Source organism: Ambystoma mexicanum, chromosome 4q (genome assembly GCF_040938575.1).
Source record: "Ambystoma mexicanum isolate Mex_15411 chromosome 4q, UKY_AmexF1_1, whole genome shotgun sequence".
Classification (NCBI taxonomy): domain Eukaryota; kingdom Metazoa; phylum Chordata; class Amphibia; order Caudata; family Ambystomatidae; genus Ambystoma; species Ambystoma mexicanum.
In genome coordinates, this window is record NC_090928.1 from 559,235,467 (window position 1) to 559,248,075 (window position 12,609).

Sequence of the window (12,609 nt, forward strand, 5' to 3'; positions counted from 1 at the left end):
GTTTCATTACTTCTTTTGGAGAAAAGAATATCAAGCCAGAGGAGCACCACATATCCACATGCTGTTATGGATTAAAGATGCTCCTAAATCTGGTCATTACAGTGATGCCACTGTTTTGCAGTTCATCCAAAAATATGTCACTTGTGAAATCCCTTCACAAACGACAAATAGTGACCTTTATGCACAAATTGTACAATTTCAAAGACACAAATGTGGCCAATATTGTTGTCGCAAATACAAAAAGAAAGGTAAATACTACACCAAATGCCGGTTTTGTTTCCCTAGACCATTTACAGAAACAGGTGAAGTAAACAACTTCATGTCTTCAGTTAGACATAATGTTAAAGGTAAATCACCTAAGAACACATATTACATAAAAAGAACAATAGAATCAAAATAAATCAATGATTACAATGCAATCATTGCCCACTTATGGAATGCAAACATAGATGTGCAGTACATTGCAAGCAATTCCACTGCAGTTGCACGATATGTAACTGCATACTTAACAAAAGCAGAAAAACAGAGCTTCAAGACCTCTGGAATGACCTATCATCAGACAAAACACTATCTCAGAAATTGTAGAGCTTGGTCATAAAAAGGCTCTCTCATAGAGAATGTGGCACCTACGAAGCTGCAGATCGTTTAACCGGTACTGCTTTGTATGGAAAATCTGAAAATATAGTATGGCTAAGTCTTGGTCTTGCTAAATCTAGAAAAAGAGTTCTCTAATCATATGACGAACTAGAGACAATAGCCAAAAATGATCCAAACAACCAAGACATTTTGAAAAACAATTTAGTAGACACATACTACCCGAACAGGAGTACCACTTTGGAAAACATGTGTCTATACCACATAGCCCAAAACTTTGCATACAAAAATAATATAAAACCTGATGAAAGCAAAGGTAGATATAAACTGATGGATTGTGAAGGCAGCTGGCAGCTTAGTAAAACTTACCAAACCAAGTTTAATTAATCATATCAAATTGTCATTAAAAACTCCTCAACAGAAAAATCTATATTACATGTCCCTCCTACAGCTTTTTAAACCATGGAGAAAAGAAGAAGAGTTACTATATAACTATGACTGCTACGAAGATGCTTTCAATGCAAATGAAAGCATTATCACCGATGTGAACTTTGTGCAGTACAAAACAATGTTGCTAAATGAACAGCAACATGAAGAAGAACTCCAGGCCCAACTAGATAAGGACACTCCCGACAGTAGTCAACCTTCTATAACAGGAAGCCAAGAACCACTGGGACAGCCACTAATAGCAAATGAGGCAGAATTAGCTATGACAGAAGTAGAAAACACCATGTGTCAGTATTGAGATAAAGAAGACTTAACTATACTACAATCAAAACTAAACAATGAGCAGTATATGGGTCACTCTGAATTATTTTGCATATTTTGGTAAGGTTTGGTCCAGGGGGGGGAAAGTTATAAGGGGGGGTCCAAAACTTATTTTTTTCCCATAGACTGAATGGGGAAAAAGCTTTGCTCACAACTACAGCCCAAACCGCTGGACGAATTGTCACCAAATTCGGACCAGGAGCAGCGTCTTGGTCCCGAAAGCGTGCGTTTGCAGATTTGGTGAAAATCCGTCCAGTAGTCCGCGGACACACTTTCCTGTTCGCTCCGCGGACAGGGTTCTGATTGGCTGGGCGCTGCGTGTCATGTTTGCGGACATTGGATGTGTTTGCTGATTGGGTGATTGAGAGCGTGTGGTGCGTCAGATTTTCTGGGCATGCCCGCCATCTGTTATTCGTGGACATTCGCGGACAGCGTGGTAAAACTTGGTGGAAAAATACTATATAGTCAAGTGTGTTGGTGTGTAAGACTGTTTGGGGAGGGTGGGGGAGTAAGAGATGGGTTAAATGTTGTATTTATTTAGGTGACAGGCACCCTTGTTGTGTTTGTTCTGACCGTGGACAATACGGGTGTCCTGAAATGTTCATAAATAAATAAAATGGGGGTGTCCTGAGGACACTACACTTGTCTGTATGGTTCGTAGACAAGTTGAAAATTTTCTAAGAACACATCAAGTGTCCTGGGATGTTCGTCAGTAAACAAAATTGGGGTGTCCTGCGGATGCTATGCCTGTCCGTATTGTCCGTAGGCAAGTTGAAATTGTTCTAAGAACAAATCAAGTGTCATGGGATGTTCGTAAATAAACAAAATGGGGGTGTTCTGAGGATGCTATGCCTGTCCATATTGTACGCAAGCAAGTTGAAATTGTTCTAAGAACAAATGAATTGCCCTGAAATGGTCGTAAATAAACAAAATGGGGGTGTCCTGAGGACACTGTCAGTATTGTTCGTGGGCAAGTTGAAATTGTTCTAAGAACACATCAAGTGTCCTGGGAGGTTGGTAAATAAACAAAATGGGGGTGTTCTGAGGATGCTATGCCTGTCTGTATTGTTCACAAGCAAGTTGAAACTGTCCTAAGAACACACGCGGTGTCCTGAAATGTTCGTAAATAAACGAAATGGGGGTGTCCTGAGGACGGTGTCCGTATTGTTCGTGGGCAAGTTGAAATTGTTCTAATGGCAGTACGGCCATGCATCCAAGACTCTAGGCCCTGGCCACAACCACCGCAGCATATCACACCTATAGCGGCTTATAAGTTTGGCACCCAAGAACACATTTATAAGCAACAAAGTTATAAGCTAGTATGGGTTTGATATGCTGTGGTGGTTGTGGTCAGTGGCTAGAGTCTTGGTTGCATGGCCAAGACCAAATTTATAAGCACCGAAGTTATAAACCACTATGGGAGAGATATGCTGTAGTGGTTGTGGCGAGGGCATAGAGTCCTGGGTGCATGGCCAAGACCAAATTTATATCACCAAAGTTATAAGCCACTATGGGTATGATTTGCTGCGGTGGTTGTGGCCAGGGCCTAGAGTCTTGGGTGCATGGCCAAGACCAAATTTATAAGCCCCAAAGTTATAAGCCACTATGGGTGTGATTTGCTGCAATGGTTGTACTTATTATAATATACTTACTGTTTGGTTTAGTAACTGGAGTACATACATTCCTTGTTAATTTCTGTGATAAAAGAAAATATCATGTTAGTATTGGTAGTTTGCAATAACTTATAACATTGAATAATCGACATTTTTTAATTTTTTGACCCTCATATTTAGTAAATTACACAACAGTGTACTGTGCAATTTGCTCAGTTTCGGTGTTTGTTGCTTAAATCATTGGGTCTGTGGGAAAAATAAAATCCATGTTGGATTAAAAAAAAACTTTTTTGTAATGCTACAGTCTATTTGTTTGTTTGTTTTCAGTGTTCACTTGTTGTTTCTGGCTAATGTTCTATATGTTGGCTTGTTGCAGATTTTTGGAGCAGTTAGATACCTGTTGGCATATTCTAACTGTGTATTTTATGTTATAATGAAGTGGTATTGATGTATCTCTTTGGATATTGTAAAATCTTGGGGCAGTTAGATACCAGTTGGCGTATTCTAACTGTTTATTTTTTTATATAATTTAATTGTATTCATTTATCTGTTTAGTTGTTGTAGAATCTTGTGCCAGTTAGATACATGTTGGCATATTCTAACTGTCTATTTTTTGTTATAATGAAGTGGTATTGATTTATCTGTTTGGATATTGTAAAATCTTGGGGCAGTTAGTCTCCAGTTGGTGTATTCTGTCTATTTTTTGTTATAATGTAGTGGTATTGATTTATCTGTTTGGTTATTGCAAAATCTTGGGGCAGTTAGATACCAGTTGGCGTATTCTGTTTATTTTTTTATATATTTTAGTGGTATTCATTTATCTGCTTAGTTGTTGTAGAATCGTGGGGCAGTTAGATACTTGTTGGCATATTCTAACAGTTTATAGTTTTTTAATTGATGTTTAATTGATGTTTTGTTTTGTTTTGTTAATGTTTAAGTACAGATTAGTTAAAACATTTCGGTTTTAAGAAGATTAAATAAGCATGCGTAAGATTTGCTGGCAGTCTCTGCTTTAGAGTAATGGTACTATTCGAACCATCCACATTTTTTTTATATATGCAGTATAGTGACCTGCATTGGTTGTGGCTCCTGTGTGGTCGATTATACCTATTGTTCTGAAGGTTTTCCTACCAAGTGATACTTGACCATGTGTGAATCCAGTCAGCTTGCAGTTGTTTTTGGTACCATCTGCATTGTAGTGTAGAAGCATTAGTATTACATATTTACTATGTGTTTGTATTAATAAGGTGGAGCGATTATCCGAATTGCAGGTAGTACAAAATCTACCATGGTTTGCATTTTGTACAAGTTGCTGAAATGGAACGGATTCACAATTGGGTATGGATACATACACAAAGTGCTCTTTGGGGATTTGTTCCTGTGTCACATTGTTGCAGAGAGTGCATGTATGTTTCTGGAACATTTCATTTATAAGTATGTTTTTGTTTTCCAGTACTTGAGGTAGGTACATTAGAAATTCTTGTGGATCTTCCTGTGAGTTTATAGTGAATTTCACCATTCCAGCACAGTAGTTCAATTGTCTGATTCCATGAATACTATACGTGTTGTCAGGATTGTTTGTTGCGTTTCTATGAAGTACTAACATTTGCAAACACAATTGGTCTGTACTGTGTAAGTAAATGTTGTCAACAATTGGTGGTAATTGAAATAGAATAGTCATTGCTACATTTGTGTAGCAACTTACACCAGTTATATTTGAAAATTTAAATGGACCAGGTAAGTCTGTGTCCAAGTCATTTTTTCGGAATGTGTGCTGTTTCTTTGAAGATGTACTTCAGTTACTTTGAGTAATAGGTTTTCTTTGGTTGAGGTAATTGATGAAGTATTAGTTTCTTTTACTCTCTTTGGAGGATTTGCAGTAACATCCTGTTGCATTTCTTTTTCGTTTACAATGTTTTACTTTTTGTGGAACAGAATATGTGTTTAGATGGGGAGTGTATAGTGAGCGAAGTCTATTGTATTCTAAAATGCAAGGAATATCAGCGTTTATTTTACTTGCATCAAAGTTGATTAGAAATAGACCGTCAAGTGTACGTAAGCATGATAGTGCTACGTAGCTCATGCCTTCTTTAAAGACTGTGTTACCAATATCTATCATTGCTTTGTATAGGGTAAGACCTTGTGATTCATGAATGGTGACTGCGTATGCAAGAGTTAGAGAAAATTGTTCTCTGCGTACATACATGTCTTTGAAGAGAAGGAATCGAGCTGTTGAGCATCCTATCCTTTTACCTTCTGCAAGTTTGTCAAAGAGTATATTGACAAACTGAATTTTGTTGTCACGTGGGTATGTTTGAAAGCCAACAACTGTCCCCTGTGCTCCATTAACTAGTCCTTGGTCAATGTTACGTTTAAGCTTCACTCTGCATTTTAAGGATAATTTTAATATCTTTTCTAAGCCTGCTTTGTTTGAGATTGATTTTTCTAAACTATTTAGTCTTGTTGTGGCTTGGTCACACATAGGTAGTGTCATACCATGTACATCTAGTTTGTCTGTGGCGCTAATTTCCATTATTGGTTGCATTTCTTTACTTAACATTATTTCATTGAATTTGAAACAGCTTGCAAGAGTTGGCATTAAGGACATACAATTGACATTTTTGCGGGCTAATTGTTCCATAACATCTGTAGCACATGCATTATCGCCATAAAGTGCATGAATGTGCCAGGTTTTCAATATTGCTTCTGCTTCCTTAGAGAGTATACCAACTCTGATACTTTTTAAGATGTTGGCATAAGTGAGATCTGCAGATTGCTGCATGTTTTCTGTTAATTCTCTGTATTAGAAATGTTTCCAAAGGTTGACAATTGCAATGCTGCCAACAGTTTTACGGCATAGTTTGTGTCCTAATGTTTTAAAAATAGGCTCACCTTTTACTGGTGTCAATTGAAGAAGATCTCCGAAAACAATAATGTGTTTTCCTGCAAAGAGCTCTTCATAGTTTGTTTTCAGTACTTCTTGTAATCTGAGGTGAATCAAAGCCAACATTAGGTTGGAGACCATGCTCACTTCATCTATTAGTAGCATTTTCATTTGTTTCAATATTCTGCGTAGTTCCATTGCAGCTTCTGCAGAAAGTTTGTAATCGTCTAATTTGTTCTGGTGTTCTACTGGCAATAGTAGTAATCGGTGTAAAGTGACACCACCTATGTTGTAGGCAGCTAAACCTGTGGGGGCAGTAACAACAGCTGACAGTTTGTTGTTTGTCAATTGTTGAAGGAATTTACTGATGATTTTGATTAAGAATGTTTTGCCAGAACCAGCTTCACCACAGACATACAGTAATATAGGTTTATAATTATGGCAGGAACATTCTTTATTTTCATGTTGTACACCATGTGCAATTTGTTTTGTTACTTCTTCAAAAATGCTACGTTGTTTGTTGTTTAGTTTTGATTGTAGTTTAGTTAAGTCTTCTTTATCTTCATACTGACACATGGTGTTTTCTACTTCTATCATAGCTAATTCTGCCTCATTTATTATTAGTGGTTCTCCAAGTGGTTCTTGGCTTCCTGTTACAGAAGGTTGACTACTGTCAGGAGTGTCTTTATCTAGTTGGGCCTGGAGTTCTTCTTCATGTTGCTGTTCATTGTTCATTGTGCAACATTGTTTTGTATTGTGTAAAGTTTACATCAGTTATAGTGCTTTAATTTGCTTTGAAAGCATCTTCATATGAGTCGTAGTTTTCTAGTATTTCTTCTTCTTTTCTCCATGGTTTAAAGAGTTGTAGCAGGGACATGTAACATATTTCTTTATGTTGAGGTGTCTTCAATGACAATTTGATATGATTAATTAAATTTGGTTTAGTGAGTTTAACTAAGCTGCCTTCACAGTTTGTCACTTTGTATTTACCTTTTTTTCATCAGGTTTTATATTATTTTTGTATGTGTAGTTTTGGGCTATGTGGTATAGACACATGGTTTCCAAAGTATTACTCCTGTTTGGGTAGTATGTGTCCAATAAATTGTTTTTTAAAATGTCTTGGCTGTTGGGATCATGTTTGGCTATTGTTTCTATATCTTCGTATGTTTTTAGAACTCTTTTTCTAGATTTAGCTGGACCAAGACTTAGCCATAGTATATTTTCGTATTTACCATACAATGCAGTACCAGTTAAACGATCAGCTGCTTCATATGATCCACATTCTCTATGGGAGAGCATTTTTATGTCCAAGCTGTATAATTTCTGAGACACGGTTTTATCTGATGACAGGTCATTCCAGAGGTCTTGGAGCTCTGTCTTTTCTGCTTTGGTTAAGTATGCTGTGACATATCGTGCAACTGCAGTAGAATTGTCTGCAATGTACTTCACATCTATGTTTGCATTCCATAAGTGGGCAATGATTGCATTATAATCATTGATATATTTTTCTTCTTCTTTTCTTTTTATGTAATATGTATTTTTAGGTGACTTACCTTTAACACTATGTCTAACCGAAGACATGAGGTTGTTCACTTGACCTGTATTTGTAACTGGTCTAGGGAAACCAAATCGGCATTTGGTGCAGTATTTCCCTTTGTTTTTGTATTTGCGACAACAATATTTGCCACATATATGTCTTTGAAATTGTAAAATTTGTGCATGAAGATTACTATTTGTGGATTCTGATGGAATTTCACAAGTGACATATTTTTCAATAAACTGTAAAACAGTGGCATCACTGTCTTGACCAAATTTAGGAGCATCTTTAATCCATAAAAGCATGTGGACATGTGGTGCTCCTCTGGCTTGGTATTCTTTTCTCCAAAAGAAGTGTTGCACTTCTCTAAGGGGAAGAACAGTTTTATTACAAATAAAATGTAGCATAGCAATGAAGCGACGTTGAAAATATCTTGAAACATTAACAGGATCCAAAGAACAAAGTTCTCCTGGTGTTAGTATATCTATGTTAGTTTTGTTTTTCTTTGATATGCCTAGGAAATCATGTAAATCTTGCCATGCATATTCTGCACAACTTAATGTAACAAACCAAGTGGGTGGGCCAAGGTTTCTGATCATACAACATACATCTCCATGACGTAGAAACCAGTACTCTTTAGTACCACGCATATTTGCTAATAGATTTGTAATATTTGATTGTAAAACCTCATCCTTTTGTTGCACTTTTTGTAATAATTGTGTAGCTGTCATATTTTGAAAGTGTGATCCTGATTTTAATATGTGTGCAACTCCGTAACATAAAGTTGCTAGTTCACTTTCAAAGAGTAGGTGGAATATGTATTCCACATTTTGTCTAAATCTGGGATCTTCAGAATACATCCGTAATGAACGGTATTCTGAAGCTGATATTTGAATAGGTCTATCATCATACCTTCCTCCTTTGCCAGTAGGAAAGAGTAGAGGAAAAACACGTGCTTCTATACTTTTTTTCCCAAATGCTGATTGGTGATCGTTTTATTTGACGCATTTGATATGTTTCCAGTGCATCTTCTATGGTGTCATTGGAGTGCAAGTGATGAATTGTATAATGGTCTAAAGTATTTGATATTGTAGCAGGATCTAGTAGCTCAAATTGACCAGCTTCTTGTGTTTCTTGAATTATTTCAGTTGTATCTTTCAAGTTTTCTTCAATATTAATGTCTTTGTAATATTCATTATTCTCTTTAAGGTATTGTAAGGCTTGTCTAACTTTATGTAAATCTACCAGCTGTTGCCATATTTTTTTGTCTTTTGTAGGTACTCCATTTACTAAGATAATTTAAGATTGCTGCATTGGACATTGCACTCCTAGAGTATGCACATTTTCTTTTAGATCTAATGGTAAATAAACTACTTTTCCACGAATGCCTTTTACCAATTCAGAGGGAGGTAATTTTGCTGTTTTTGGTTGAAGGCGTATTATTGCTTGAAATGGGTGTACTGTTTGAATTATGATGCTCTCATATAAATTAAGTTGTTGTAGGGGTTTTGGTAGTGGGTATAATTCAGAATTATTTGTGATAGCACATGAAGGAGTTTGGTTGTTGTAGTGCAGTAACTGCAAAGTATTAAGGGGTCACTTATTTCATATTTGTTTTCTGCTACAAGGTAGAGAGCTAATTCAAACCATTTAGAATTTTCATTGTCTTCTATTTTATATGATAGGTCTACAGTTTTCGCGGTTTGGTACTTCAGCTGATGTACTTTTAAATTTTAGTATTTCTTTTTTGTATGTGTTTAGCAAAAGGTTGCCATGTGTAGAATTGCTGCTAATTTGGTTTAAAGCTATTTCATTCTGTAAATGGCTTTCACTTCCAAAATATTTTTTCTGGATATAGTCAATTTCTTGAAGTAGGGCTTTCGCTGTACCATGTAGAAGAATGTTATTTAAATTTGCTAGTGCTAAAGCAGGACTTTTAGCAAAGTACAGTTTATAGACTAGATTTCTTATAGTTGAATGATGTGTTGATATTCTTTTGATATCATGGAAGGTGATTTTACAAGTAGCTCCTGTAATGCAGGCCAATGAAGGTCCTTGTAGTCCTGTGTATTTGCGCACTGGACAGGTATCCATATTTTGCAGTAGTTTAATTTTGATTTTGTATTTGCTTTTTACATATTGATTGAGGAATTGGCGTAAAGACTTGAACAATTGTTTGGGAATGTTACATATTGACATGCATGGCCATTTGTACACTAGACGTTCTGATTCAGTTGAATGGAGGGGTAATTATATGTTTTCAGGGCATATTTTTGTAAGGAGTACTTCTTGTTCCATTATGGTATTATTAACTTTTTCATAACCTCGACCACTGCTATGTATGGCAATTGTAGTTGTTTGCTTTGTTTGTACGCTTCATTAAAGTATGGTTCTGTGCTCGTAGTGTGACTCCTTTCATCTATGCAGATACTTAATAAGTTCTTTCTGTTGACATTTTGTTTATTGAGAAGTCTTTTTTTGTAATTTAGTTATTAGTTTTGTTAGTGGTTTCATTTTGTTTAACACTAAAATAAATAACTTTCTTTTGTTGCACTATCTATCAACGCTTCTAAAATTAATTTCCTACGATAGGTTTTAAGCATTGAACCTGATTTCTCTCCTGTTTTTATAAGATTTTGAAGGACTTTGTGACAGAACATTTTGGCTAAAATACTTTTCTTGGTATGCTTACTTTGCACTATATTAAAATTTAAAGAAGTAGTTTTATCTGTAGTGATAGCTGATTTTCTGTTAATTGTTTTTTGGTTTGTTTTACATTTTGATAGAGGAGGCAAAGTTTTTGCACTTGAAACTTCTTGTGTTTCACTAAATGACTGTATTAGCTGTTTTGTTTCAACTTCTTTTTACAAATTCTGCTAGAGATGGATGCTTATTTTGGACACTTTTATTTTCATTTGCTCTACTTCTGCGTTGCTTTCTACGGACTTGACTTTTGGTAGGCATTTTTTAGGGTCTGTTGAAAAAAATAAAGAAGGTATGGGTTGGGGTGTTCTGCAATGTATGTGTGCTGTGTGCATGAGTGTTTGAGTAAGATGATGTGTGTAATAGTGTCTGATTGTGCATTTGGAACTACAACTAGCAGGGATGTGTATTCTTCAATTAATATGTTACTAAACACAGGTTCAGATGACAGAATAAAATAAGCTAGTGGTGTGGAGAAGTACAAATAGTAAATCTAATGTATACAATAAAAACAGTTGTTTGTTCTATAATATGAAAATTCTAGCGGTTGAGTTGGGTAATTTGTGTGTCCAAAAGTAGGAATTTGTGCGCCATTCTGGCTGTAAATCAGTGTTTAAGACATGGGGATTTTTGGACAGAATGGTGCACAATCTCTATTTGTAGGCACAGAAATAGCATGAATTAACTTTACAGTATGTTTGAGTAATAATACAAATATTATGGCGATATTCTACTTACTTTTTTTCTAAAATGAGCAGTTTAATTCTTAGTGCTTCTTTGTTCTTGAAATTCGGCTGCTACTTTTCAGGAGAATGGTCTTCAATGCAATTGTAAGAGAAACAAATTAGTGATTTTGTTTGTATATAGCATTGTTTTTAATTTAGATATTGATTTTTTTAATTGAAATCCTCAGCACCTTCCTAAAAACCATTAAAACTATCTTCTTCACATAAGATATGTTGCACCAGTTCAATATGATATGTTCTTAATGAACAAATTGTATTGCAATGAGAAACTGTAACAAACAAAATATCTTTAGTATGTCTTGTGAAATTCATAATGTACCACTGAATACCACCATTTCTGTAACTAAGCTGTTCTAGGTAATAGTGCCTTAATGTCATGCTTAAATTAAAGTAATCAAATAAATAAATAAATAAATAAATGTAATTGTATAAGTATTATTTTTTAAGGTTTGAACATAGAGTGTGAATGCATGCAATTTTGTTTGAATGTATGTAGTCTATAAAGTTCATTTAAAAATGTTAGTTTAACATGATTTGATAGTGTGTGTATAAAGAAAGTAAATAGTATAACGGTTTATGAGTGATAGTTGATTTTAGGAAATTGGAAAAAAGACAGTAGATTCATTTTACAGATTACACAAGCTAAAAGTCAGTTTGTAAATGTGTTCATGTACTGTACAGAAAATATGCATACCTGTAGTCTTTGTTCATGCATATGGATATGCATGGAGCTGCAAGTAGAAATCTTGGAGACTTGTACATTATTTCTTGTAGATTGTGCTTGCCAATGATATGACACTTGTACTCAGAGAGATTCACAGTACATTTGCAGTGCTGATCTATGATGATGCAGTTAGATGTAGAGGTCTTGAATGTGATTGGTGCATGGTCATGTGGTTTATTAGCTACATCCAATGAGGGAATGGCACAGAGAGTGAAGTGGAAATGGTAGAAGGGCTGTTCATGTTACGATATGTCCGCGGACATGGCGGTAGTTCGCGGACATCGGGAGTTACATCCGGGGATTTTTGGGTTCAGAAGTCATGCAAATGAGAATGAGCAGTGAAAGGGATTTGTCAAGAATGTTTAGTGGGTGTGTTGTGCCAGGAGTTTCTCAGATACTCTTTTTGCTGAGAGAACAACAGATAGCTATGGCTGTGTGTTTCAGAAAACAGATTGTTTGGATTTTGTGAGATTCGTGGATACATTGGTTGAAGGTGCATGCAGAAAGCTGTGGTGTAGCTGTGGATCTTGGATTTCCACATGTGGAAGTACACTGACATGGAGTACGTGGAATGAAGTGGTTGGACTTGCTACCTCTCTGTGCTACTTTGGAAACAAAGCAACATCCAGACATAATTGTAATTCATTGTGGAGGGAACAGTTTAGGACATGTGTCTGGAATTTCTTTGCAATTTGCTATGAAAGAAGGACTTGGGAAAGTCATGGACATGTTTCCTAATTCTCAAGTAATATTTTCAAGGATTGCACAGAGAAAAATGTGGCTTTGTTGTTCTTCATTTGGTCCACAAAAGGAAAAAGCAAGGCGCAATGTTAATAAGGTTGTTTGTGCATTTCTAAGATATTTTGGCATGTCCCTTTTTCACAATGAAAATATGATGTTTCGTAGTACAAACATTTTTCGCAGAGATGGAGTCCATCTTACTTATGCTGGCAATCAGATTTTTCTGAGAAATGCATTGCAACCTTTTTTAGAAATACAGCATCCATTTTGAAGTAGGTGTTAAATATTTATAATTTTTA